General features: G+C 38.0%; 1 long non-coding RNA gene across 1 annotated transcript in view; it reads right to left on the bottom strand.

Moving 5' to 3' along the window:
- LOC137651888 (uncharacterized) overlaps window positions 1–26862 on the bottom strand; it is an 83341-nt gene that overhangs the window by 4682 nt on the left and 51797 nt on the right. The window contains exons 3-4 of the long non-coding RNA XR_011046120.1: window positions 16127–16354; window positions 13615–13687 (exon numbers count right to left, since the gene is read on the bottom strand). This is a non-coding gene — a long non-coding RNA (uncharacterized lncRNA). The remainder of the gene's footprint in view (window positions 1–13614; window positions 13688–16126; window positions 16355–26862) is intronic.

Below are 26862 nucleotides of genomic sequence, written 5' to 3' on the forward strand. Positions count from 1 at the left end.
AGTAGAGAGGTAGCATTAGTAATACTCAATTTGCAAGAGCATAAAACATATTTGTGTATGAGTTATATACCGTTTAATTAACAACGCTGGATAGTGTATATAGTGCTTGATAAAGGTCCCTATATTTTGAAAGTAATGCAAAAAAGGCAGCCCTGATAATGAGTTAGATACTTATTAAATTAGCATGTCAAGCAATTAGATGGACAGACTCCCTTATACAATGGTAGGTGTTTCGAAAGTATGAGAAAAATACTAGATGTTTATCAAGAACTGGGTTAATTACCTTTTATCTCAAAAGAGTTCTCTTGCTTAAGGGTACACTCTGGCACACTATTTAATTTCTTTTCCTCTTGTTTTGTTATTTTTTATAGTTTATATAGAAAATATTTATTTTAATGTTGTTACTGTTCTTGAAAGATTTTATTGTCCCTTGTTTCCTTTCCTCACTGAGCTATTTTCTCTATTGGGCCCACAAGGGCTTATAGCATCCTACTTTTCCAACTAGGGTTGTAGCTTAGCAATTAATAATAATAATAATAATAATAATAATAATAATAATTGCTATAGTACCAATATTGAGATAGGCTGCAAGTGTGAGACACTACACATGAAGAAAACGGTGATGTAAAGTGCATTTGGATGGTAAAAAATAGATTTATTCTTATAAGCATTGCAAGAAAGATGGCAGAATTACTGCACGAGTAACAAATAGATTGTAAAATAGTTTCTTGATAGGTACTGGTGCAGAGATTTCCTGGGGCTACCTTAGCTAGAGAATGTGTCAAGTGGTCAAAGAACTGGACAGACATATTTCGCTTTAGGGAGAAAGGAAGTGGACATTGAACATAATGGGAATACACGTGCATAAATGAGAGTAAGTGTTTCAATGTCTAATGTTTGAAGTAGGAGAGTGTGTTCAGATAATAATTTACAAGGACTGGTTGAGTGTTGGTAAAGAAAAAAAAAGTGAAAGATCATATATTGGGTCAAGTTCCTCTTGCTTGAGGATACACTCGGGCACTATATTCTATCTAATTTCTCTTTCTTTTGTTTTGTTTTGTTAAAATTTTTATAGTTTATATAATAAATATCTATTTTATTGTTGTTACTGTTCTTAAAGTATTTTATTTTTCCCTGTTTCCTTTCCTCACTGGGCTATTTTCCCTGTTGGGGCCCCTGGGGTTACAGAATCCTGCTTTTCAAACTAGGGTTGCAGCTTAGCAAGTAGTAGTAGTAATAATAATAATAATAATAATAATAATAATAATAATTTGTAGAAATGAGAAAGGACAAAGTACTAAGGCAAGCAGGTGGTGAGAATTTGGAACACAGGTCACAAAAAAAATTTAATTTGGATATCGTTACTTTAACCTCATAAGATTTAAAAAATGAAACTATTTGAGAAAAATGCCAGTGTCTATCAATTATCAGCCCTGTGTCATTTGCTGTTGAGGGAGGTAAGGAGATGTAATTGAAGAGAGAAAATATCCAAATAGCTTACGTATATAGAGATGACAGCCAGAGTATTACTGTAGAATAGTTGTCCCATAAAATAAATACTTTTGAAGGAGTAAAGTTATTGGTAGGATGCTCAATTGATTATAGTTGAAATAAAATGAAAGCAGATATTAAGACTATTATGGATAAATGTGATTATAAAAGTGTTTTTATTGGAGAACAAATAATTCATGCCAAAGAATGGACAAACAAGAAAAGTGTCAACCAGTTAGTATTTGTAAGTTTCTATTTTGGGACCAAGAATTTTCTGCGAGATTGAAGAAAAGAATGAAGGAAAGTGTGTAGAAACATGAATGTGGAAATAGAAGAATGACTGCCAGTTCTTTGTTCAAACTGCATCTGTAACGTTTAGAACGCTTCCATAAGACTTAAATAACTGCCAGATCTTTGCTCAAACAGCTTCTATAATGTTTAAAAAGTTTCCTGGATGAAATGTAACTGAATTTGGAATGCAATATAGAGACAGCAAATTAGAAACGAAAAATTCCAGATGAATAGAATACAAAATAGTCTAAAATGGAAAACGAAAAGAGACAAAGTAAGGTCTTGTTTGATATCACATGGGAGAAAAAGTACCCTATTTATGTGGTCCAGTGTGAAATACAGGCAGAGGTAATAGATTCATTTGCAAGGGCATAAAATATGTTCGTGTTTGAGTTATACACAGTTTGATTAACAACGTTGGATAGTGTATATAGTGCTTGATCAGGCTCCCTATATCTTAAAGGTAATGCAACAAAGACAGTCATGATAATGAGCTAAATACTGGAATGATACCTCGAGAATACGCTTATTAAAGTAGTAAGGCAAGCAATTAGATGGACAGAGTCCTTTGTATATTATTACTATTATTATTACTTGCTGAGCTACAACCATAGTTGGTTGGGAAAACAGGATGCTATAAGCCCAGGGGCTCAACCAGGAAAATAACCCAGTGAGGAAAGGAAACAATGAAAAAATATTCTAAGAACAGCAACAACACCAAAATAAATATTTCCTATATAAACTATACAACTTTTAACAAAACAAGAGGAAGAGAAATTAGATAGAATAGTGTGCCCGCGTGCACCCTCAAGACAGTGGTAGGTGTTTGAGAAGACTCACAATACCACTATTTGTAGGAATTAGATGGACAGACTACTTAACATATATCTAGGGTGAAGACAGTGGTAGGTGTTTGAGAAGACACACAATGCCACTATTTGTAGGAATTAGATGGACAGACTACTTAACATATATCTAGGGCAAAGACAGTGGTAGGTGTTTTGAGAAGACATACAATGCCACTATTTGTAGGAATTAGATGGACAGACCACTTAACATATATCTAGGGCGAAGACAGTGGTAGGTGTTTTGAGAAGACATACAATGCCGCTATTTGTAGGAATTAGATGGACAGACTACTTAACATATATCTAGGGTGAAGACAGTGGTAGGTGTTTGAGAAGACATACAATGCCACTATTTGTAGGAATTAGATGGACAGACTACTTAACATATATCTACGGTGAAGACAGTGGTAGGTGTTTTGAGAACACACACAATGCCACTATTTGTAGGAATTAAATGGACAGACTACTTAACATATATCTAGGGTGAAGACAGTGGTAGGTGTTTTGAGAAGAGACACAATGCCACTATTTGTAGGAATTAGATGGACAGACTACTTAACATATATCTAAGGTGAAGACGGTGGTAGGTGTTTGAGAAGTATATGAGAAAAATCTTAGATGCCTTTCAAGGACAAACCCTATATCATTTACTGTTTATCTCAATAATGGACGGAGAAGCATAGAAATGTTGAAGTGGAGGAGAAAAATGTAGGGATGAATGTGCTAAACTTAAGCAAAACAGATCCTATGATGACTGGAAAGGAAGGATATCAAATAGAAGATAGGAGAGCTGCTTAAAGAAAGCTGAGAGTAATGGGTAGAAACTAATTCAGGAGATGCTAAGGATCATAAAATGAGTAAAAGCATATGATGCAGTCCTTTTAGACATTAATTATTTTTGTTGTAATTGTGAAAAAACAAGAGAGAATACTAAATGCTTAAATGATCTTTGAGATAAGGCAATACGGGTGTTCTCAATATATCAACCTTAATCTGGGACACCAGGACGTGAACAGGAAAACCTTTCAGAAAGGTTACCAGGATCAGTAATGGGCAAGACGAATGAACTTGATTAGAAGACGAGATAAAGAAGCCTACAACTAAATAAAATTTCCTCTTGTTAGGGGTAGAAGAGAGACTTTAGCTATGGAAAGCAGCTCTTCAATGAGGACACTCCAAAATCAAACCATTGTTCTCTAGTATAGGGTAGTGCCATAGCCTCTGTCCCATGGTCTTCCACTGTCTTGGGTCAAAGTTCTCTTGCTTGAGGGTAAAAAGAGTACACTTGAGCACACTATGCTATCTTATTTTTCTTTCTCCTTTTTGTTAAACTTTTTATAGTTTATATAGGATATTTATTTTAATGTTGTTACTCCTAAAATATTTTATTTTCCATTTTTCCTCTCCTCACTGGGCTATTTTTCCTGTTGGGCTCCCCTGGGCTTATAGTATCCTGCTTTTCCAACTAGGGGTGTAGCTTAGCAAGTGGTAATAATAATAATGATAATAATAATAACAATAATAATAATAATAATAATGTAACAGGAGATAATTGAAAACTCAAAAGAATGGAGACGTTCAACAGATTGGACTCATAGCAATAAGAACAGTCAGCATTAAGATGAGGATTACCTTGCTGTATCAGTTGGTTCTAAGAGTTGATTTGATAATGATGGATAGAAAAGTTGGTAGACACTTTAGATGTGTTTATGCCAAAAGGACAGATTTATTTTAAGGATTTCGATGGAAGGGGTACAGTATGTTATTGTTTGAGAGTGGGCTGAATAGACAAGAGATTTCATGAGTGACTAGTTGCTGTTGCTATTACAGAAGTGCAATTGAATCGAGGAAATAAGTAATGGGAGAAGTTTTGCAAGAGAACACAGCAAATCAGATTGACGTTATGTGGCAAAGTGTTAAAAGGAATCGAGATATAGGCTATATATTATATATATATATATATATATATATATATATATATATATATATATATATATATATATATATATATATATATATATATATATATATATATATATATATATATATATATATATATATATATATATATATATATATATATATATATATATATATATATATACTGTATATATATATAATATATATATATATATATATATAATATATGTATATATATACTGTATATATATATATATATATATATATATATATATATATATATATACTGTATATATATATATATATATATATACATATATATATACATATAATATATATATACATATATACAGTATATACACATATATATATATATATATATATATATATATATATATATATATATATATATATATATATACATATATATATATATATATATATATATATATATATATATATGATAGATAGATAGATAGATAGATAGATAGATAGATAGATAGATAGATAGATAGATATACAGTATGCTGCAGTATATAAACTTATCAAGAGATTGTTGTTGGCTATGTAAGAATATAGTTCAGTTGTGTGTAAATTATCGATTGTTAAACCCTGCTGCGTATCATTGTTAACAGTCTGAAAGAAAGTGAGCAAGTTGTGCATGTTTGGTCCTTGAATTGTGTTCATTATAATAGGGTTGTTGATAGGAATTTATGATAGTAGAGCAAGATGGCTGTATATGAGAATGTAAGGAAGAAAATGTCGAGTAAAAAAATGGATTTTATTCCTGCAATCATTGAAAGGAAATGGTAGAATGACTACACTAGTTCAAATAAATTGTGAAATGTTGCTTTGATAGATACAGTTGCAAAGATTTCCTCGAACTGTGTCTGATAGATATATTGGTAGAATGGTCGATTCAGAGAAAATGTTAAGTGTATTAATGCCCTGAAATGAATAGGGACATATTTCAGTTTAATAAGTATACTTAGAGAAAACTTCAAGTATATTAATGCTTAGAACTGGACAGACAAATATTTCTACTTAGGAAGAAGGGATGTTGGCAGCAAACCTAAGAATAGGGAAGTATAGAGAAAAGTGAATATGAGTTTAAGTTGTGATGTATACTGTGTGTGTTCTGAAAAAAGGATGAAAATATAATTATGTTCAAATGAATTGTTACTGCCTGGAATATAGACTTGAAAATAGATTTATAAGAGTAGCTAGTTGTGTAAAACAAGAGAATATTCTGAGAATTATTATTATTATTATTATTATTATTATTATTATTATTATTATTAGCCAAGCTACAGCCCTAGTTGGAAAAGTAAGATGATATAAGCCCAAGGGGTCCAACAGAGAAAAATAGCCCAATGAGGAAAGGAAATAAGGAAATAAACGATGAGAAAAAATTAACAAAATATTTTTAAAACAGTAACAAAATCAAAACAGATATGACAAATATAAACTATTAAAAGACTTGTGCCACCATTAAAAGAAAATTATATAAGAATAGGCAGAAACAGAAATGGATACTGAATAGTTGATGGATAATCAATGTAAATGTATAGAGCAATACTAGTGGTGACTGAATAGAAAGCTAAAGTATAACTATGGCAGTGGCTGTCTAGGTAATGCTGCACCAAAGATGTGAAGAGTCAGCTTAAGACGATGTACAGAATTTAACAGATGGTATCACTAATTAAAGTATGGGATTTCGAACGAGAAACCTATTGAAAGGAGCCATTTGGGGAAGATGGAAGTGGATGACAATGTGAGGGTAGAAGGTCAGGTTTTGGATATTAAGATAAAGAATGCAAACGCAGTAAAAACATGGAACCTAAAACCTTAAAATGTAAAAGTACACATATGCCTCGTGAGCACAGATCCCATGTCAGGGTTCAATTGACCCTAGTGTTGATAAAGTTTGGTGTCATTCTTCATAAACTAGGGTTCCTATAGAATGCCCTTTGCTTAGCCAGGTTTACAGGTATTTAGAAGGACTTGTATGCAGAGGTAGTTTCAAGGTGACCCTTAAGCTAATTTTTGTCAGTTTTAATCATCATCATTATCATCTCCTATGCCTATTGATGACACCAAGAGCAGAAAAGCCATAAACCAAGTGGAGAGCTGTAAATAGTAGATTGTTACAAGCAATGTTCAAATCAAAGCAGTGCAATATGAGTATTACAGTTTGCTATGCCCAAACAAATGATTCCCCTGAAGAAAGGAAAAGAAGAATACTATGAAGAACTGCAGAGTTTAATATATGAGATCCCAGAGAGAGGTGTGAAAATTGTGATTGGCGACTGCAATGCTAAATTTGGAAGGAATAATCAAGGGATAGAGAATGTGATGGGTGTCGAGTGTCTTGGCGAAGTTGCAAATGAAAATGGAGCACATTTCATAAGTTTCTGTTCAGCAAACAATTATGTCATTGTCTTCCATGAAATTGCAATGTATATTCATGACAGATAGCTGTTATGGTAATACTAAATGAAAGCTAGAAGAATATACTTCACGGTACTTGCAATATACCACATTAGCAGGTGGATATAATTCAGTTTCACAAATTTATTAGTTTAATATTATTTGTATTTTATTTTATCATACTGAATATTTCCTAGTGCATCATACTTGAAAGTACTTTTTCAGAGCATTTATTTGATATACAAGACTTTATTGTACTGTTAATAACATGACAATAAAAAGGAAATATCACCATACTGTGTCATATGACAATAGAGGGATGTTTCCAGCATTGATTTTCAGAGATATTCACCACACAAGAAATAATGATATAATTGCTAGGAAGGCATATTGCAAATTCAACATTTCATATATGACTTCATTATCCTAACATCATAATGAAAATAAAATATTACACAGTGTGTCATATGGAAATAGATTTGTATTTTACAGAAATCTTAATGTTTAGCTTTATAGCAGAAAATATCGATATAATTAGTAAGAACTGATAAATTATATTTCCTTGCATTTTCCTTATGGATTTTTGAGATATAAAAAAAGTGCTTATTAATATTTGTCAGTATCAAAGATTACCCTTGAGCAAGATGGTGCTTCTCCTTGATTGTGATAGCCAAGTAAAGAAATATTCTTGCTGCAGATAATTTCCAACACATCGATTTTTGCACATTCCCTTTGCTCGGAGTTACATTTTTTTCGTGCAAACTAGTCAGCATTTTTTTTTTTTTGCAGAGATTAGCCATTTGATGTTGTCAATAACCTTTGTGGTAGTCAAGTATGAGGACTTTATCATGGTGGTTGCAATAGCAAAACATTTAATATATTTTAGAAGAACATCCTCTGCTGGTGGAACACTGAGCATCAGTCCTGATTTACACCTGCAACTACATCAAAGATTATTCAGTGTCATTTGCTACACAAACTACTAAGGACTGGCAAGACTGTATGGTTCTTGAACAGAAATACAACACTGAAGTGAACCAAAGCCATGTATACTTGTGGGATCCCGTTGACACTAAAATCCCAAATGAAATGGCTTTCCACAAAACCCATGTTTGCTGAAAACATTGGTAAGTTGAAGAGGTATTGAGAAACCCCCCAAAAATCATGAATTTGGATCGGTCATCGTCACAAGGATTAGCAGACAGCACAGGGTTATCTTCAAGTGACCATCACAGAAATGGTCAACCTATTCCAAGAGCTTACAGTAGAAAGATTGGTTTGCATATCATATAGAGTTTGTGCTTCCAAAGAATCTCATAGTGACTTGAATCAAGTCAATTGGAGGAAAAGCCTAAATACTTGCCTCCTTGAAAGTGAAGGTAAACAATTGTGAGAAAGACTTTTAAGAAAAAAAAAGTTAAGTAAAAAAAAAGTTAAGTAGTTTTCAGACACATATCTGCTTCAGATAGTTTCTCAGGTAATAACTGCTGAAGAATATGACTGTACTGAAATTCCACCCGTCTTAATTGACTTTGAGGGCAGAATGAGAAAAGTAAACAAATTGAAGTAATCTTGGAAGAGAGACAAAATGTCTAGATACATTACCCAAGGTAACAATCAACACTTCTGTTATTGTCGATGCCATGTATGCAACCGACAAGTGGTCATTTCACCCAAACCAAAAATTCAGATGTAAAACAGGGCTACAGATATGCCCTTCTTCGAGATGTCCCAAGGAACATCAAACATTCAGTTCTGCTCTACTAAATATGATCAACTTCCCAGTCTAACTGCAATTGAAAAGACAAGACAAAAAAATCAGGATTACTGGAGCTATATAATATCCAGAATCACCTTTCAGTGCCTATCTTCAGGGATTTCGTGTTGTCCAGTTCATCTCCACTTGTCTCGTGCCTTTATAAAGAAGTAAAAAATTATGTTTTTTTTTTCTTTTTAAGAAAAGGGAATGAGAGACATCACCACACATGGACCAACTCGCAGGGAAGCTGGCAATCGAACCATCCTCCATACAATTTAGTGCTGAAGAATTAGGTGCAAATCGTATTGTCATTCCTTTCAATGGCATAGATGTTATCATTCTGGTAATCTGTTACAGAGCAATAACTTTCTTGACCAATCTATGAGTTTTAACACATCCTGAGACATTTATCACTAGCCATGATACATTCATTTAATTAGATAAGGACAAATGCAACTTGTTACCATTCTTTTATGCATTTCCAGGTAAAGATGAAGATATTGTTCTACTGACTTGGCAAAAAGAAATTGTGGCAATGTCTAGGGCAGATGCTTTTTAATCCTCTGATATTATTTTCTAAAGATATGCAGTTGCAGATTATCAGTGATGAACTGATGCAATCTTGCCTGTCTTTAGTAGTTCATGCAACAGGCGGCACTGAGCTATCATTGGTTGAATTGCAGAGACAAAACACTAATAAAGCCTTCTACAAGCAGAAGATGCTCTTCTACAACATACTCAAAATTCAGCTACTGCAACAATCATAAGCAATTCCTCACGTAAACCAAACCTAAAAGGGTTAACTGTACATCATATGGCTATTCTCTACAAAAAAAATCTCTGCAACACTGACTCCAGTATCACAGCTAATCTGGGAATAAGTTTGAGGTACATGTGAAAAATCAGCGTGCGGAGATTTGCGTCTGTAGCAAGAATAAAAATGTTCCTTTTCTTGGCTGTCACTGTCAAAGAAAGGCACCAACTTTTTCAAGGGCTATATACAGACGAAACTGATTCTTGCTAATAAAAAACACTGACTTTTTTATATTTAGAAAATTCGTAAGAAACCGACAATGAAATGCAATTTAAAAGTTCTTACTAATAGTATAAAAAATTCTTTTGTGGTTTGTTGAAGCAAAATACAAAAATTTCTACTAAACTCAAATCTTTGATTGCTTTACGACACAAATGTGCATATTTCCTCTTCATTTTCCTGTTATTAAGAGAACAACAGAGTCTTATATAGTAAGTCAAATTGATTCTTTAAATATGTCCTTCCAAAGGATGTACAAATTATGTAACAGGATATACTAGTACATTTTATGTACAGTACTATTACTATATAACAGAAATATTACAACAATATTTTCGAAAACCGACTTTATATACACCTGATAATGTAGTCTTTGGCAAGTACCGTAGATGCTGAAATGTAATGTAATGGATATTTAAAGAAAATAAAAATAATTCTTCTATCTTTCATTAGCATTACGATAACAGCTTAAACTGTCATGGTTAGACAAAGTAATTTATTGAAAAACAATGATATTCCTTATTTTCTATTGCAACAACACTGGCAAAAAATTAGCTTGTGGGTCATCTCAAAACTATCCCTATGTAGACGTCTCTACCAAATTCACAGAAGCTTGACCAAGCAAAATGCATTCTATAAGGACCCTAGTTTACGAAAAATGACACCAAACTTTGACAGCACAAGGTATCCATTCAACACCCTCTTGCTCCCCTGGTAATATGCAGAGCACAGAGAGAGAGAGAGAGAGAGAGAGAGAGAGAGAGAGAGAGAGAGAGAGAGAGAGAGAGAGAGAGAGAGAGCAGCAGCATTAAAAAAGAAGGGATTATCCAGACCCTGACATTAGAGGAGATAGGATACTAACACGCACGTGTCAACCAAGGTCCTCGGAAGAAAAAAGTTATTATTACTTGCTAAGCTACAACCCTAGTTGGAAAAGCAGCATGCCCAGGGGCTCAAACAGGGAAAATAGCCCAGTGAGGAAAGCAAACAAGGAAAAATATATTTCCAAAACAATAACATTAAAATAAACATTTCCTATATAAACTATAAAAACTTTAACAAAAGAAGAGGAAGAGAAATAACATAGATGTGTGTGTCCGATTGTACCCTCAAGCAAGAGAACTCTAACCCAAGACGGTGAAAAGTCATGATACAGAGGCTACGGCACTACCCAAGACTAGAAAACAATGGTTTGATTTTGGAGTGTCCTTTTAGAAGAGCTGCTTACCATAGCTAAAGTCTCTCTTCTACCCTTACCAAAGGTAAGAGCAATACAATGACTGTTGAATAAATAAATCATATAAGATATTTGGACATAGGTATATCATTATCATCTGGAGAATGCTAATGTGGAACTTGAGGTGGGAGAATTTAAGTAGAATATGATGAGTAAAACAATTGTTTAAGTATAAAAAATGACAGGGACATATCGTAGTTTGGAAGGTAGTAAAATTATTTGTAAAAATGGAGGATATGCAGGACCCACACAGTGATGGGTCCTGAGGATATGCACTTCTGCTGTTGTGTGAGATGAAAAAAAAAAAATTTCTATTGCGATTTATTTTTTCATTGAAAAGTATATCTGTGGATGACGAAAATAAATTGTATTTGAAATGAAATAGAATACAGTATATATAAGCATATAGAAATGTTTTTAGCCAATATTGCAGGTGTAACAAGTGAAAATGAATAGCCCCAACCATATATCTCTAATGATTAGAAGCCTTGAAATAATATATAGAAGGATATGTAGAGTACACAGGTTCCAAATATTTTATGGGTATGTTTCTAGAAGTAAATGTATTTTGTAATTGGGTGCATGCAGATGTCTGTGATTGTTTGTTTGTGGATTATTATTGTTATTATTATCATTATTATTATTACTATTATTATTATCATTATTACTTACTTAACTACAAGCCTAGTTGAAAAAGCAGGATGCTTTAAGCACAGGGGCTCCAACATGGAAAATAGCCCAGTGAAGAAAGGAAACAAAGAAAATAAAATATTTTAAGAACAGCAGCAGCAACAAAATAAATATTTTCTATATAAACTATAAAAACAAAACAAGAGGAAGAGAAATAAGATAGAATAGTGTGCCTGAGGGTAAAGAGAGTAGCATATCTATTTGATGGGTTCATAGTTATTGGAGAGACTACAGTATGTTTATAAAATTGGATGTACAAAAGAAAATATGGAAAAGTATATACAAGTAGGAAACAAGCAAGGAGTGATGTGTGCTGTGGAGGGTATATTTCAGGTTATGTGATAAATGGTGAAATTCAGCAAGTAGAATGAGAATACTAAAAACTGTTTGGCCAAATTAGAGTGAATACCAAAACTTCTTATACTGTGGGAAAGAACGAGAGCTCCGAGTTATGGAGATGAGGACTTGGAAAAGTCCCTGGTATACGAATGAGCTAGTTTTGAGTCAGGATCCCCTTATATATCAGAAACCCACGTCACTTTTGGCTGTATGTTGCGAGAGAGAGATTGAGCCAAGTAAGAGTCCACTGAATAGTCCAATAGTACCTGTGTGGAAGCTGGATGAAAGATGGCAAATGTGTATGGCTTTTATAAAGGTCAATGAGGTTACTGTGAAATATAGGTTTCTAATGTGTGATGTATCAGTGCTTATACACAGTAGTATGCATGGGAGGAAAGTGTTTACTATAGTAGATCTAGTTCGTATTAGCAAATGCCAGTAACAAAAAGATCAATCACTGCCTTATAAGAGCTAAAACACACAATAGTTTAAAAATTAGATTGACTAATGTATTGCTGTTTTTCAGAGAACGTTGTTAATCAATTGAAGGGCATATGATTTAGTGCAGTGTTAGGGAAGTTGGAAGAGGCAAGAGTGAAAGTATCAAAAATTGAGTGGTTTGCTGAAGGTGTGTGTTTTTGGGACAGTATATGCATCTAGATTTAAAAAAGGCTGAAAATTTTGTTAAGCAAAGGCAAGAGTTAACTAAAACAAGGACAGTGAGAGTTGAGAGATGTTTTAGGATTAATCTAATTTGAAACACTGGAGAATACACTCAGTATTTGAGTGGTCTACATTATAAATAGATTCTAGAGAAGTAGTAATATGATCGTAATTATGAATCGAGTGATTTGGATGAGATGTCCAAATTATTAGATGAAAAATAAAAAAAAAAAGTGTTTGTTTGGATAATCCAAAATAGGTCTGCATTTTTGTATATGGTAATGGTGTTCCCATTTCTGAATGGAACAGTACGTTAGGAGAAATTAGGAGATTTGCTAGTTCGTTGTGGGATAGTATATGGAGATGATTTGGGCATACTCTTCGCACTCCCCAAGAGTGATTAGTTCACCAAACGTTCAGCTGGGGTTTACAAGACACTAGAAGAGTTGGAAGACCAGACCTACATGGCTGAGGACTATGAAGCGCGAAGTAGGTGATGAATGAAGAAGTATTAAATTAAAGGCTCAAGATAGAGACAACTGTGAAATCTAACAGAAGTATATGCATACATATTTTTCTGTGAATAGTCTAATCACAATGTGTATAATTTTGCATGAAACACATGAACAAATGGGTAGGTTCAAGTTGAGACAATGTATGAAAAAAAGACTTTCACCATTTTCGAGTAGGATCTGAATGACTGCCATGACAAAGGGCTTAGTCATAATTATCAGAGGATTTTTGCAATTATAAGGGAAAAGAAGCATATGTTAGGATAGCTCATTGGGTGAGGGAAGACTGGAATAATTAGAATGAATTTCACAAATTTGGTTTGTGTTAATGTATTTTATGATACTCTAAGAGTCAATAGCACCTGAAATAAACCAGTCATATTTCCATATGAACACCTTACCTGTAATTAGTGAAGTGAATCTCTCCAGTACTGTTAACGTATCTTCTTGAAAATGTGGAACCTACAGGTAATTCTGAAAGAAAGTAAATGAATTAGAGTTCTTATACTTTTAGCTGAATTACAGTTTAGACATTGCACATATAACACATTATTATTATTATTATTATTATTATTATTATTATTGATAGGTAGAATATAACCCCTGTTGTAAAAGCAAGGTGCTATAAGCCCAAGGGCTCCAACAGGGAAAAATAGCTCAGTGAGGAAAAGAAACAAAGAAATTGATATTTTAAGAACAGTAACATGAAAATTGATATTTCATAAATGAACTATTCAAGTTCCACCTATTCAACTACCAGATTAGGAAAATCATTCCACAATATGGTTCACAGCAGGAATAAAACTTCTAGAATACGGTGTGTTATTGAGATTTTTGATGGAGAAGGCAAGACTGTTGAAATTAACTGCATAATATCTAGTATTACGAGCAGCATGGTACTGTCCAGGAAGATCTGGATGCAAAGATTGGTCAGAGTTATGAAAAATTTTATACATTATGCATAAAGAACTAGCTGAACGACTGTGCCAGAGATTAATATCTAGATCAAGAATAAGAAATTCAATAAACCGCCAGTTCTTGTACAATAAATTAAGATGAGAATCGGCAGCTGAAGACCAGACAGGAGAACAATATTCGAAACAAGGTAGAATGAAAGAATTAAAACACCTCTTCAGAATAGATTAACAAAAAATTTTAAGACTCTCAATATGCTATTAATTGTTCAATTGAAAAACAGATTGAAAATGTTTCTCAAAAGTAAATTTGCTACAAGAATCACACCCAAACTTTTAAAAGAGTCGTATTTAGTTAAAGAAACAGTATCAATGCAGAAATCTGGATGTTGAGATGACAGTCTTCGACCTACTTACAATCAAACCTAGAGTTTTGTTAGGGTTCAACTTCATGCCCCCTAATTTGCACCATAAACTAATTGTACGTAGTTCTCTATCTAGAGATTCAGCAACCCAAGATCTACATTCAGGAGATTATATTGAGGCAAAAAAAAAAAAAAAAAAAAAAAAAAAAGTCATCATCTATACTTGCAACAAACTTGAGTTCCAGGCAAAACCACATGTGTATATAGTACAAGTAGTAATGGGCCAAGAACACTACCCTGAGAAACACCGGATATATTCCTATGCCCAATATGGTGCCCATCAACAACTACTCTTTGCAATATATTACTTAAAAATTCAATAATAATGGTAAAAAAACATACCCACTCCCAACTGTTTAAGTTTGCAAAGAAGTTCCTCATGATTAACAAGGTTTAAGGCAGCACTAAAATTGATGCCAATCATATAAACTCTCTTATCACAATCAAGGAATTTCTGTACAACATTGGAGATTATAAGAAGGGCATCACATGCTCCAAGGCCTCTCAAAGCCTAATTTCAGACCAGGGAACAGATGATCAATCTCAGCATTCATATCTAGACAATTTGCCAAAAGACGTTCAAAAACTTTATATAAAATGGGGGCGACGGAAAATGGGCGGTAATCACAGCTTGACTAGAGCTACCGCAAATACATTTACATAATAGAGTAACATAACCAATCTTTAACAAGTGCTAAAAGAACCTTATCCTAACTTGTGGGAAATATCAGTTAACTTTGAAGTTAAGAAATCTACAGTCTTTATAAAAAGCAAAGGGAAAATACCATTTGGGTCTACACCTCCATAAGCATCAAGGTCATTCAAGAGAGCTTTAATTTCACGAGATCAAAGAGCTAAGTTAATTAGTTCAGCTTCAGGAAAACAGGAATGCGGACGACCAAGTTTCTGTTTACTGTCAAACACATCAGCCAAAAGTGTTACCTTTTGCTTTGGACAATGCGTGACTGAGCTAGTTGTTTTAAGTCAAGGAAGAATTGTTGCGTCTACACCAGAGTGCAGATTTAAGGGTAGACCACCACTTATGTTCCTGTGTTGTACCAGAAAGGGCGTCTTTTCTAGTTAAATTGTATCCCTTTTCAGTTGAAGCATAAACTCTGAACATCAGTTCTTACCTGAGTTTAGTTATTCAAAGTCAAATCTGATCTGTTACCCTACCAAAGATGATAGGCCTCCTGCCTCTCCAAATGACCACGTCAGCAATCATCATTAAAACATGGTTTGTCCTTCACTCGGTACCTTAACGCATCTAAAGTGCTAAGCCTACCGATTATGTTGACTAGATCATTATTATTACTTGCTAAGCTACAATCCTAGTTGGGAAAGCGGAATGCTATAAGCTCGAGGACTCAGACAGGGAAAATAGCCCAAATAGGCTCAACACTACTATACAATTGTGACCAATTCATGTTAAAAATAATCACATACATGTCATTCCAGTCTGAGATTTTATATAAATCTTACATTAAAATATACATTAGGAACAGGTTGTTCTGTCTTTACCACTGATGAAATCAAAGCATGATCAGATGACCCAAAAGGAAAATTAACCTTACTTGTTATAATGACAGGGAAGTCGGTGTATACGAGGGCCAGGCAGCTACCAGACCTGTGAGTAGCTTTACTTTAGCCAGGGTCCTAGGAGGCCAATCAGAACTCACGTGCGACAGGGAGCAAACCCAAGATAAGTTGGACAGCAAGATGAAAGAAGGGAAGTGCGAACTGTGATATAGATGAAGTGCACTTGCAATTGACAGCTGGTTGGCGATCTCACTCCATCAGATCTGGAAAAGGGAAAACAGATATAGCAGTCTTATTTTCAGGCATAAAAGTCAATTTCAAGGCAATATCCAATAATCACTTTTGTGTTGGACGCTATTATTATTATTATTATTATTATTATTATTATTATTATTATTATTATTGTTGTACAGTTCATACGCTACCACAACTAAAACCTCCCCTCCTTGTCAACCCAGAAAGGAGGAGGAGAGAATCTCTCCTATTTTCTGTAGTGCCTGCCCTGGCAGTGTGCTGATAGCCAGCTTTCACAGCCATGACACACTGCTGCATGATTTGTCTCGTTGCTAAACTGGTGTTCTGATAAGTTACAACCTGGGTAAGAAAAACTGACTGGGTGTCTCACCCTGATTCCCAGACTTTATAGCTCACCAGATATACACAACACCTCACCATTAAAAACAAGTCATTAATGCAGACTGGCATGTTTCCCTTGACATAAAACATTGCATTATAGATTATTGTTCTTATCATTACTAAGATACAACTCTAGTTGGAAAAGCAGGATGCTATAAGCCCAAAAGTTCCAACAGGGAAAATAGCCCAGTGAGGAAAGGAAATATGGAAATAAACTATATGAAAAGTAGTGACTATAATAGATCTTAAGATAAATCTGGCATATATCAACTATAGAGAGAGATTTGTGTCAGCCTGTTGAACATGAAAACATTCGCAGCAAGTTTAAACATCTAAAGTTACAAAGATTCAATTGTCTTTCCACAATATAGTCATAGCTGGAATAAAACTTCTAGAATATTGTATAGTATTGACCTTAATTGCGATTGAGATGACAAGACAGTTGGAACTAACAGCATATCAAGAATTGTTTACAATTAGGGACTACAGTATACTTAAGCCGATCTTGCAACGTCTCTACTTGCAAACCTACCCAATTTACTTAATGATGCTCTGTGCTAAGACAGACCACATCTCCCTAAAAGCACTGATCAGGGAAACCCTTTGCACACCTGAACACATTAAAACACAAAACATGACTTCATAAGCAGCACATTAAACTCTGATATAAATAAACAGTTCAAAGACCTTGTTATATATGCAGCAGCACTCCCTAAATCCTATCAAGCAATGCCTTTCTTTGTCTTGCAAGCAATTGCAATCATAAAAACTTTAGAAGAATCGATGAGCAATTAAGAAAACACTGATATGCATATACCTTAAGTTCAATCTTGTACATTAGGGTTAAAATCTCACTGAAGATGTAAACTTAAAATGATTGGCAACTAAGAAAATATCATAGTATCACTTGGTCTGATCCCTGAATCAAACAGGAAATTAAGAGTTCTTGCTCAGCTCAGCAAATGAATACAGCTAGACTTGTTATCCTACCCCTCTAAATACTGCATTTATCAATTGAGATCATTAGCTCCAGGGGATAGAGGTCATGCACTGCCTAGGGAATATACATACGTTCTACTACATAGTGTATTAAGAGAGGTCGGACAGCAGGGTGGAAGAAAGGAGACTGAAGAGAGACAGGAAAGACAGAGGTATGGCAAATCGTCCAACGCGTGACTGAGACATCTGCTATACCTTACCCCACAATTATATACATTTTCTTTTACTTTCCTCAATGTTTTATTCGATTTTCAGCTGTTCTCCACTTACTTTCTCTTCATTCCTGTATTTCACTTCTCTCCTAACTTCTCTACTATTCTTTCTCACAATTTTCCATGCTTTATGTCTATGTACGTAACCTTTTCGACCAAATTCATCACCCCTAAAACGTAAGGGTCAAATATTTCATTATTTGAAATTATTTAGTCAAATAATTCATATATTTTATACATTTATACATTTTCAGACAATACTCTGGTAGCCATAAACCTATTTAAATACTTGTATTCATTTTGGTTACCTTTAATTTAATTGATAAATCTTTTTATGTTGAACAGGCTGACATACAGTAAGTCTTTTTTATAGTTATATATGAATTATCTGTTTTAATGTCAATGTTTTTTTTCAAATATTCTATTTTAATCGTTCATTACTTCTCATATCGTTGATTTATTTCCTTGTTTCCTTTCCTCACTGTGCTATTTTTCCCTGTTGGAGCCCTTGGGCTTATAGCATCTTGCTTTACCAACTAGGGTTGTATCTTGGCTATCAATAATAATAATAATAATTAGTTTAATATGTTATGTTGCTTAATTCAACCCTAAACAGATTCACAATCTCTTCAAGCAAAGTCGTATCTACTTTGCATGTGTTTATAAGAGGAATAAAGTTCATGTAATCATTATTGTAAAGATATTGCCCTTAGAAATTTCCTGCTGTAGCCACCGAGATTCCAAACCACGGTAGCGATTGAAACAATAATGTATTTTGAGTAAGTGAATGCAGACATCCTAATCAGCTCAGCTTTCACCTGATTTGTGTCATGCTATTAATATATACACTTAAAAGAAAACAGTAATTTTAATCTGAAATTCTCCGTAAAAATACACTTTTCTCAACCGCATTTCAGCAAAATACAGGCTACCGTAATTTTACCCTACTTTGTTATTATCTTTAGCGGTTTGGTGACGGTAATATCACTCATTCACGTCAATATATTTGTTTTTCTAAAACAGTAAATGCCTGGCAACATTCATTCCAGGATTTTTACTGTTTATTTTACGGAAAATTTTCAAGTGTAGTCAATGACCATGACACAGAAGGATTAAAGATTGTCATGCAAATATTTTCAGGCATTAGGCGACTTGTCTTAATAGAATCTACAAAATGCAGTAGAAATTATTTGAGGAAACAATTTCTTACCTCATTGTAAACCTTATCTTTATTAAAAAAAAACCAATGAGACCAAAAGAGCCATAAAACGGTTTTTGAGCGAAGCGAAAAATCTATTTTTGGGTGAGATGGCCATGTCGTCCTGATGGAAGTTCCTATAGGGTAGCTTCCTAGGGTATATTACAACTACGGCGATATTCCCAGAGAATTTACCTTAAGGTACCCAGAATTCTAACTCCTGGAGCGAATATCCCTAATGAAAGGGATATCGCGACATATCAGAGGACGTATTCATGACACGCCACATGGCAATCTGCACCCCAAACAGAGATAACACATCGAAGGGGTCAATTGGCAAGAAAACGAAAACGAGAAAGAAAAAGGGGAGCCGTTCCCAAGGCTCTCTCTTCTCCCGTTTCATAAGCGTGCATTGCGCCAATCCTGGCGCCATCTGTATTCCTTGTAGCGATACACGAGGTGCTACAGATACTGTGTGTAGGGAGGGGTCCTACAGCCCTTTCATAGAAAGGGAAGGGCGGGTCCATCAGGACGACATGGCCATCTCACCCAAAAATAGATTTTTCGCTTCGCTCAAAATCCGTTTTTTGGGCTCAAGCCATGTCGTCCTGATGGAAGTATACCAGAGCATTACTGTATCTGTGGATTCTCAGAACGTGCCGTACTCCCCGGAGGTATTTCCCCGGTCGACTAGACCTAGAGACCCAAGATGTTACCGTAATACATCTTTTCAACTAACCATAAACCATGTTAGAGCTTCCTGCCCCCTACAGGGAAGAGTCCTACTAGACTCTGGGAAAGTCTTGAAGAGTACATATACCTATGTATGAATACCAGGTAAGCCAATATAGTGGTCTCACCCTATATTAAGCAAAGCATAGTTTGTAAAGAACCACTGCGTCAATATGAAATATCGACCAGTTCTCCGCACAATACTTGTATTGGGCAAAGGTTTATATCCGCATAGGAGGAAGCTGTAAATCCGCCACCATCCCCTTATGGGGTGGAATCCTCCCGTTAAGGGAAAGCATAAACCAATGCAACATTAGCTTGCATAAAGGAACAATCTATTAGAATTATCCCAGATAAATATACATAGAATGAATGCTCAATTATATCAATAAATTGACACAGGTGAAGGAGACGCAAAGTTCTCAAGAACAAGTTTATTGACAGACAATAAACAGACAGGTTAACAACAATATATATATATATATATATATATATATATATATATATATATATATATATATATATATATATATATATATATATATATATAGAAGAGGATAACCAAAACTTTAAGCATAAGTATGATAGTAAACAGAAACTTGTTTATCTGAAAGAAAAACATTAGTGCCTCTTTTAACATACCGAGGTATCAAAGTCAGAAAGGTCTGTATTACTAATCAGTTATATTAGCGTTAGAAACGCTCGGCACACATGTCTGCACTTATGCTAGGTTCACCTTTGGAAGTGGAACAGTCAACGTGGGCACCTCAGTGCCCTCACTTAGTTTGTAGCACAGTATGTAACTACACACTCACCCTGGAATTAATCGTCCCAATTAAAACCACTGTTCCTCGCAGAGTTAAACAGCAGGGTTAACGACGCAACCCACTGCTACCACAGATCTATTTAGTTGCTCCACTTGCTTCGCATAGTGGCGAAAGAACACTCTGGAAGACTTCCAGCCAGTGTATGAACGAAGATGTTCAAAACCCATACAATTAAAGAAATTTAAGGATGAAGCAACTTTCCTCGGATCGTGACCTGCGGGTGTACTGTCAGGATCCGCTCTGCGAATAAAATATGTGATTTTCGCCCTGAGTTGATTCAGTGATAAATTTGAGCCTGATGTTTCTCCCCTGAATAGTTGACCACCCTTGAAGTCTGAAGTTCTATGAAGATAGACCTTTAGGCATTCTACTGGACATAGAGATGCATCTTCTTTCAGAGGGCAGATTCTCCAGGGACCCCACCTGTTGGTGGGTAACTCATTCTTGGCGAGAAACGTAGGATCCGGAAACAGGTTCAGTTCTCCCCCATCCAGGAACTGAACACGACCTTCCTCTCTCGAGAGGGCTACAATCTCACCCTGGCCCCGGACGCGAGTGCAAATAGGAAAATAACTTTTTGGGTCAAATCCTTTAACGCACACTCCTCATTGCTCAACAGAGAAGCGAAATGAAGAACTTTGTCTAAAGACCATGAAATGGGCTTTGGAGGTGCTGAAGGTCTGAGCCTAGCGCAGGCTTTCGGAACTTTATTAAAGATCTCGTTAGCTAGGTCGACCTGGAAGGCATATAGAATGGGTCTTGTCAAAGCAGACTTACACGTCGAAATCGTGTTAGCTGCCAACCCTTGACCATGGAGGTGGATGAAGAAAGATAAGCAGAAGTCCGTCGAGATCTCCTGCGGATTCTTTGCCTTGACAAAGGCCACCCATTTTCTCCAAGATGACTCATATTGCCTTCTAGTAGATTTGCCCTTATATTCCTCTAGGAAGTCTGCTGGCTTTCGAAATCCCGAAACGCTTTCTCACAGCTAGGGAGAGAAAATCATGAGCTGCAGGGTCCGGGTTTTCTGTAATGAAGCGCAGACAGTAGACTTCTGGGCTCGCTGGGTCAGAACTGGATCTGGTAGTGGTAGAAACTTCAGCCGTAGTTCCAATGCCAGGGGGAACCACACGCTGTTCGGCCACTTGTGGGCCACTATTGCCACTACCCCCTTGAAGGATCTCAGTTTGTTGAGGACCCTCAACAGAAGGTTGTGAGGAGGGAACAGATAAATCCTGGACCATCTGTTCCAGTCGAGGGACATCGCGTCCACTGCTTCCGCTAAGGGGTCCTCGTACGGGGACACGTACAGGGGCAACTTCTTGTTGTCTTTCGTCGCAAAGAGGTCTATCTGCAGTTCTGGGACTTGACTCAAGATGAAGGAGAATGATCCTGCATCTAGGGACCATTCCGACTCTATCGGTGTGAACCTGGATAGAGCGTCCGCTGTCACATTGCGGACTCCTTGAAGGTGAACTGCCGACAGGTACCACTTCTTCTTTTCCGCCAATCAGAAGATGGCCAACCCGATGAGAGTGACCTCCCCATCCCTCCTTCGAGGCGTCTGAGTGAATTGTCACCGACGGGGGAGGTGGCTGAAGAAGAACCGACTTCTTTAGATGTCTGGCTTGGGACCAAGGCCTGAGAAGAGTACGTAGACGAAGCGGAACTGGTCTTCTCAGATCTCTTCGCGCGTTTGATGCATAACTTCTCCAAACTCCGGTTGCATCCTTTAGCTGTGCTCTTAGCACCGGGTCTGTCACCGAAGCAAATTGGAGAGAACCCAGTACTCTCTCCTGCTCGCGTCTTGATATCCTTTCGGAATCTAGAAGTCTCTTGACAGAACCCGCTATCTCCTTCCTTTTCTTCGCCGGGATGGAGAAACGGTGTGACATTAGGTCCCAGTGGATTCGCAGCCACTGGAATTTTTGAGATGGAGAAAGTCGAGACTTTTTTCTGTTGATCTTGAAGCCTAGATACTCTAGGAACTGGATCACATGAATGGAAGCTTGTAAGCATTCTGTCTTGGATACTGCCCACACCAGCCAGTCGTCCAGGTAGGCTACTACCTGAATTCCCTTTAGGCGTGATTGCTTGAGAGCTACGCTCGCAAGCTTCGTGAAGATCCTTGGAGCTATATTTAGCCCGAATGGCATGGCTCTGAAGGCGTATAGTCTTCGTTGTAGCTTGAATCCTAGGTAGGGGGAGAGTCGACGGTTGATTGGAACGTGCCAATAGGCGTCTGACAAGTCTATGGAGACGGTATATGCCCTCTTGGGCAGTAAGGTCCTTATGTGTTGCAGTGTTAGCATCTTGAACTTGCAGTTCACAATGAACTTGTTGAGTGGCGACAAGTCCAGAATGACTCTGAGTTTTTCCGAGTCCTTCTTGGGAACACAAAACAGCCTCCCTTGGAATTTGATGGACTTTACCCTTCGGATCACTTTTTTCTCCAACAAATCTTGGATGTACTCCTGCAGAACGGGGGTGGAGTGTTGGAAAAACCGAGGGCACGGGGGCGGAGTGCTGTACCAGCTCCAGCCCAGTCCATTCTTGAGTAGGCTGAGGGCCCAGGGATCGAAGGTCCACCGATCCCGAAACTTCTGAAGTCTCCCTCCTACCGGTATCATCTCACTTGGACTGTTGTCCAGAGGTCTTGTCTCCCTGACCGCGACCACCCCTGAATCCCCTTCCCCTTGAGGGGCGCCTAGACGAGCCTCTGGCTGCTCCTCTAGGCTTTGCTCGAAAGGAAGTTGACTGCCCTTCGAACGTTGGGTTGAATGCCGGGGACTGCGTCGACACGGCCTGGGGTACCCACTGGAAAGTGGTCGGGGTTTGTGCCACCATCTGGGGCACTGAAGGCATCGGCAATTGCTGTTGCTGTTGCTGTTCAACTGGCTTGGCTGGCCGAGACGGTAGCCTAGTCCTTTTAGTCTTCCTCTTTGGTTGGGGACCCTCATCCGGGGAAGACTTTCTCTTGATAGACAGGCCCCACTTCTGGAGAAGATTTCTATTCTCCGTGGCGGCCTTAACCACGCCTTCTTTGACCAATTCGCTAGGGAAAAGGTCTTTGCCCCAAATGTTGGAGGAGATTAGTTTCCTTGGCTCGTGCCTCACCGTAGCCGAGGTGAACACGAACTCCCTACAAGCTCTCCTCGCCCTGACGAAGCTGTAAAGATCCTTCGTCACTGTGGCCAGATGAGTCTTGGCCACTACCATGAACATTTCATGGACCTTGGGGTCATTTGCCATCGTCTCAAGAGTGGTCCGAAGAGACATTGAGGCAGCCAGTCTTTCTTTTGTCTCGAGCTCTCTCCGCAAAAGAAAGTCAGACAGCTTAGGGAGGTTCTCACCGAACTGACGTCCGGCAATATCAGCCTCCAACTTCCCGACTGAGAAGGTAAGATGGACGTCCTTCCAGTCCTTGTGGTCCATGGGTAGGGCCAGCGACAAGGGTTTACACTCCTCCAGGGAGGGGCAAGGCTTGCCAGCCTCGACTGCTTTTAATACAGCCGCAAACCCTTTCTGCAAAAAGGGGAAGGCTCTAGCAGGAGAGGACACAAAGGAAGGGAGCTTCTTACTCAATGCAGCTACCTTTGAGTTCGTGAAGCCCCTCTCTTTCATCGAAGATGAAAGCAAAGCTTGAACCTTATCATGGTCCATCACTATGACCTCCTTCGGCTCTGTCTCCTCCTTTGAAGCTGGTTCCTTCCTCAACCGGACATAACAGTCCGGATATGATCCTTTGCTGGGCCAGAATTCCACCTCCTCAAGGGAACTGAACCCAGCTTATCCGACATGACGATCTTTCCAGTCGTCATCGGCATGTGCTCAGCATATCTCCACGGGTTAGCATCTGAGCACAAGGGAAGGTCTTTCACATTGAGCCTTTTCTGGGGCGCACGTGATGCTGCAAGCTTCTGCATCTGCAGTTCCATTGCAGCCGCCTTCTCCATTTGTTGGATCATTCCGACAATGGAGGAGAGGGCCTGTCCCAGCTCTACTGGGAGAGCGGACGATGTTGAGGGAATAGGTTCAGGGATCAGAACCAGAGCAGCCGACACCTCGTCGGCTTCTTCCTCTACAATGTCTGGGGCTTGATCTTCATCCTGGCCTCCTGCCAGGAGGTCTTCCTCCAGACGCTCGGACACGTCTGACATCCTGTCGTCCAACTGGATGTCTTGCAAGGCGACCGCGACTTCAGCATCCACCTGGATCTGAACTAGGGGGATCTCCTCTTGAGGCTGGGGAATCACTGCATCAGCTGATGCCCTAGGGAAAAGGTAAGCCCTCATCTTCTCACTTGGAAGATAAGGTCCAGAGGTGTTCTTCTGGAAGCCCCTTACCCAGGTGCGAAGCTTCTCCCTTGCTATATCCCTTGATTCCGCGGGCCTAGGGGAATCAAAAGCCTCAGTAATCAGGTTAGAGCACACGGTACATACCTGGGGGTCCCAATACCGGAGATCACCCTTGGAGACAGCGCATGCTGCGTGCCTCCTACATAACTCATGTCCGCAGAAGTTCTTACTGCGGACGTTGCAGAAAGCACTTCCACACTTCGGACGTACCTCCTGCAAAGAGAAGAAATTTCCATGAGTATCAAGTGAACTACGTATCACTGGATATGCACAGTTAGCATAACAAATCAGAAAGGAAAGACACACACGTGTTTCCCCGCACAACCAATTGTTACAGCCTTCCAGATAATAAAATCGTATGGTTAATCTGTCCTAGAGTAACCAATGAAAAATTTCCAGAGGAAACAGGTGGAGCTCACACCTAAGATATGATTTTAAAATTTCTTATCTGTAAGGCAACACTAAAGGGCTGTGCAAGACAACACAAAAGTGTTAGAACACACAGTGTTGTACCAATACTATACTATAGTTTTCTTCCTACAGTATATGTTATACTGAAGAATACTGGTACAGTATAGAAGGTAATGCGCCGGCCGGCACACACCATAACTAGCTTTAAAGTATACTACTTAACAGCTATAGGGCGGCAGAACGCTGGTTCAAATGCATGAGCCAGCCGGCAACAGCCAATGTCGGCCGCCGGCAACTACACAAGGTAGCACCCGGCTGCCGGCCACTGCTCATAGCAACCGGTAGACAAGGGCTTGACAATAGCCGGCCGGCAAAGGTAAACAACCGATGCCGGCCAGCAGCAAAAGAACCAGAGGACTACGACTGCCCGGCTGCCGGCCTCATAGGCCGGCAGCCGGGTCGGGTACAGCACTAGAAGAAAACAGAATGGATGCCGGGATAAGAGAGTATACTACCCCCAAGCCCGGCAATCCGAAAGAGTGCATATAAGGAAGGGGAGAATCTAATTCAGGCTTTCTGACCAATGCCGTCTGGCTCTACAGGCAGACATGGACGAGGGACCAAGGGAGGTCCGGGCAGCACTCAAAGCAGAAGACCTTTGCCGGCCAGCACACTCTGCCGGCCGGCAAGGGACTGAGTCAATTCCACATCCTAACCTATCCTAGGTCCAGATGTAGAATGACGTACAGTACTGTAATGGCTAGGCCATTACAGAGATAGAGGGGTAAGGGACAAAAGAGGGTCCTACCAACCTTGCTTTAGTGAAGAATCACCCGCAGCCAAGAAAACTCATCTTAGCCTATGGGAGATCCAAGGAGGGAGGCCAGCAATACTTGTCAACCCCCACTGAACCAAAGCAAGGAAGGTGTTGCTACTCCTAGGGAAAGGATCTTATCCTCCAACCGAGAACAGCAACAAGGACTAGTCTGCTAGATCACAAAAGAAGGAATCATCTCGTACAGAAACCTTCGGCAGTGACCTAAGGAGGCTAAGCCTCCATGTCTGCGTCAGGCTAGCGAGGGAGACTCTACCCCAAGCCAGACCAACACAGACTCAGACTAAAAACTCTGATGTTCTGTCCCTCTCTGAAGCCAGACTTACTGGAACAGGGAGGTACAGTAACACCCCAGTATAGTTGTATCGAAAGTTAATTCAGATAAACCACTAGGGTTAAGCCCAAGGCTTAAACAGAGGGAAAGGGATTGCATACCTTCTCTGAAGAAAAGAAAGCAACCGGGGAGTATGAGAAAGTATACTAAGGCTCCAAAGCAACTTAGCCTAGGCACTAAGAGAATCGATTACCTAAATCACCGAAACTCACTCGTATACTATCTTGGA

The sequence above is a fragment of the Palaemon carinicauda genome, chromosome 13 (assembly GCF_036898095.1).
Source record: "Palaemon carinicauda isolate YSFRI2023 chromosome 13, ASM3689809v2, whole genome shotgun sequence".
Classification (NCBI taxonomy): domain Eukaryota; kingdom Metazoa; phylum Arthropoda; class Malacostraca; order Decapoda; family Palaemonidae; genus Palaemon; species Palaemon carinicauda.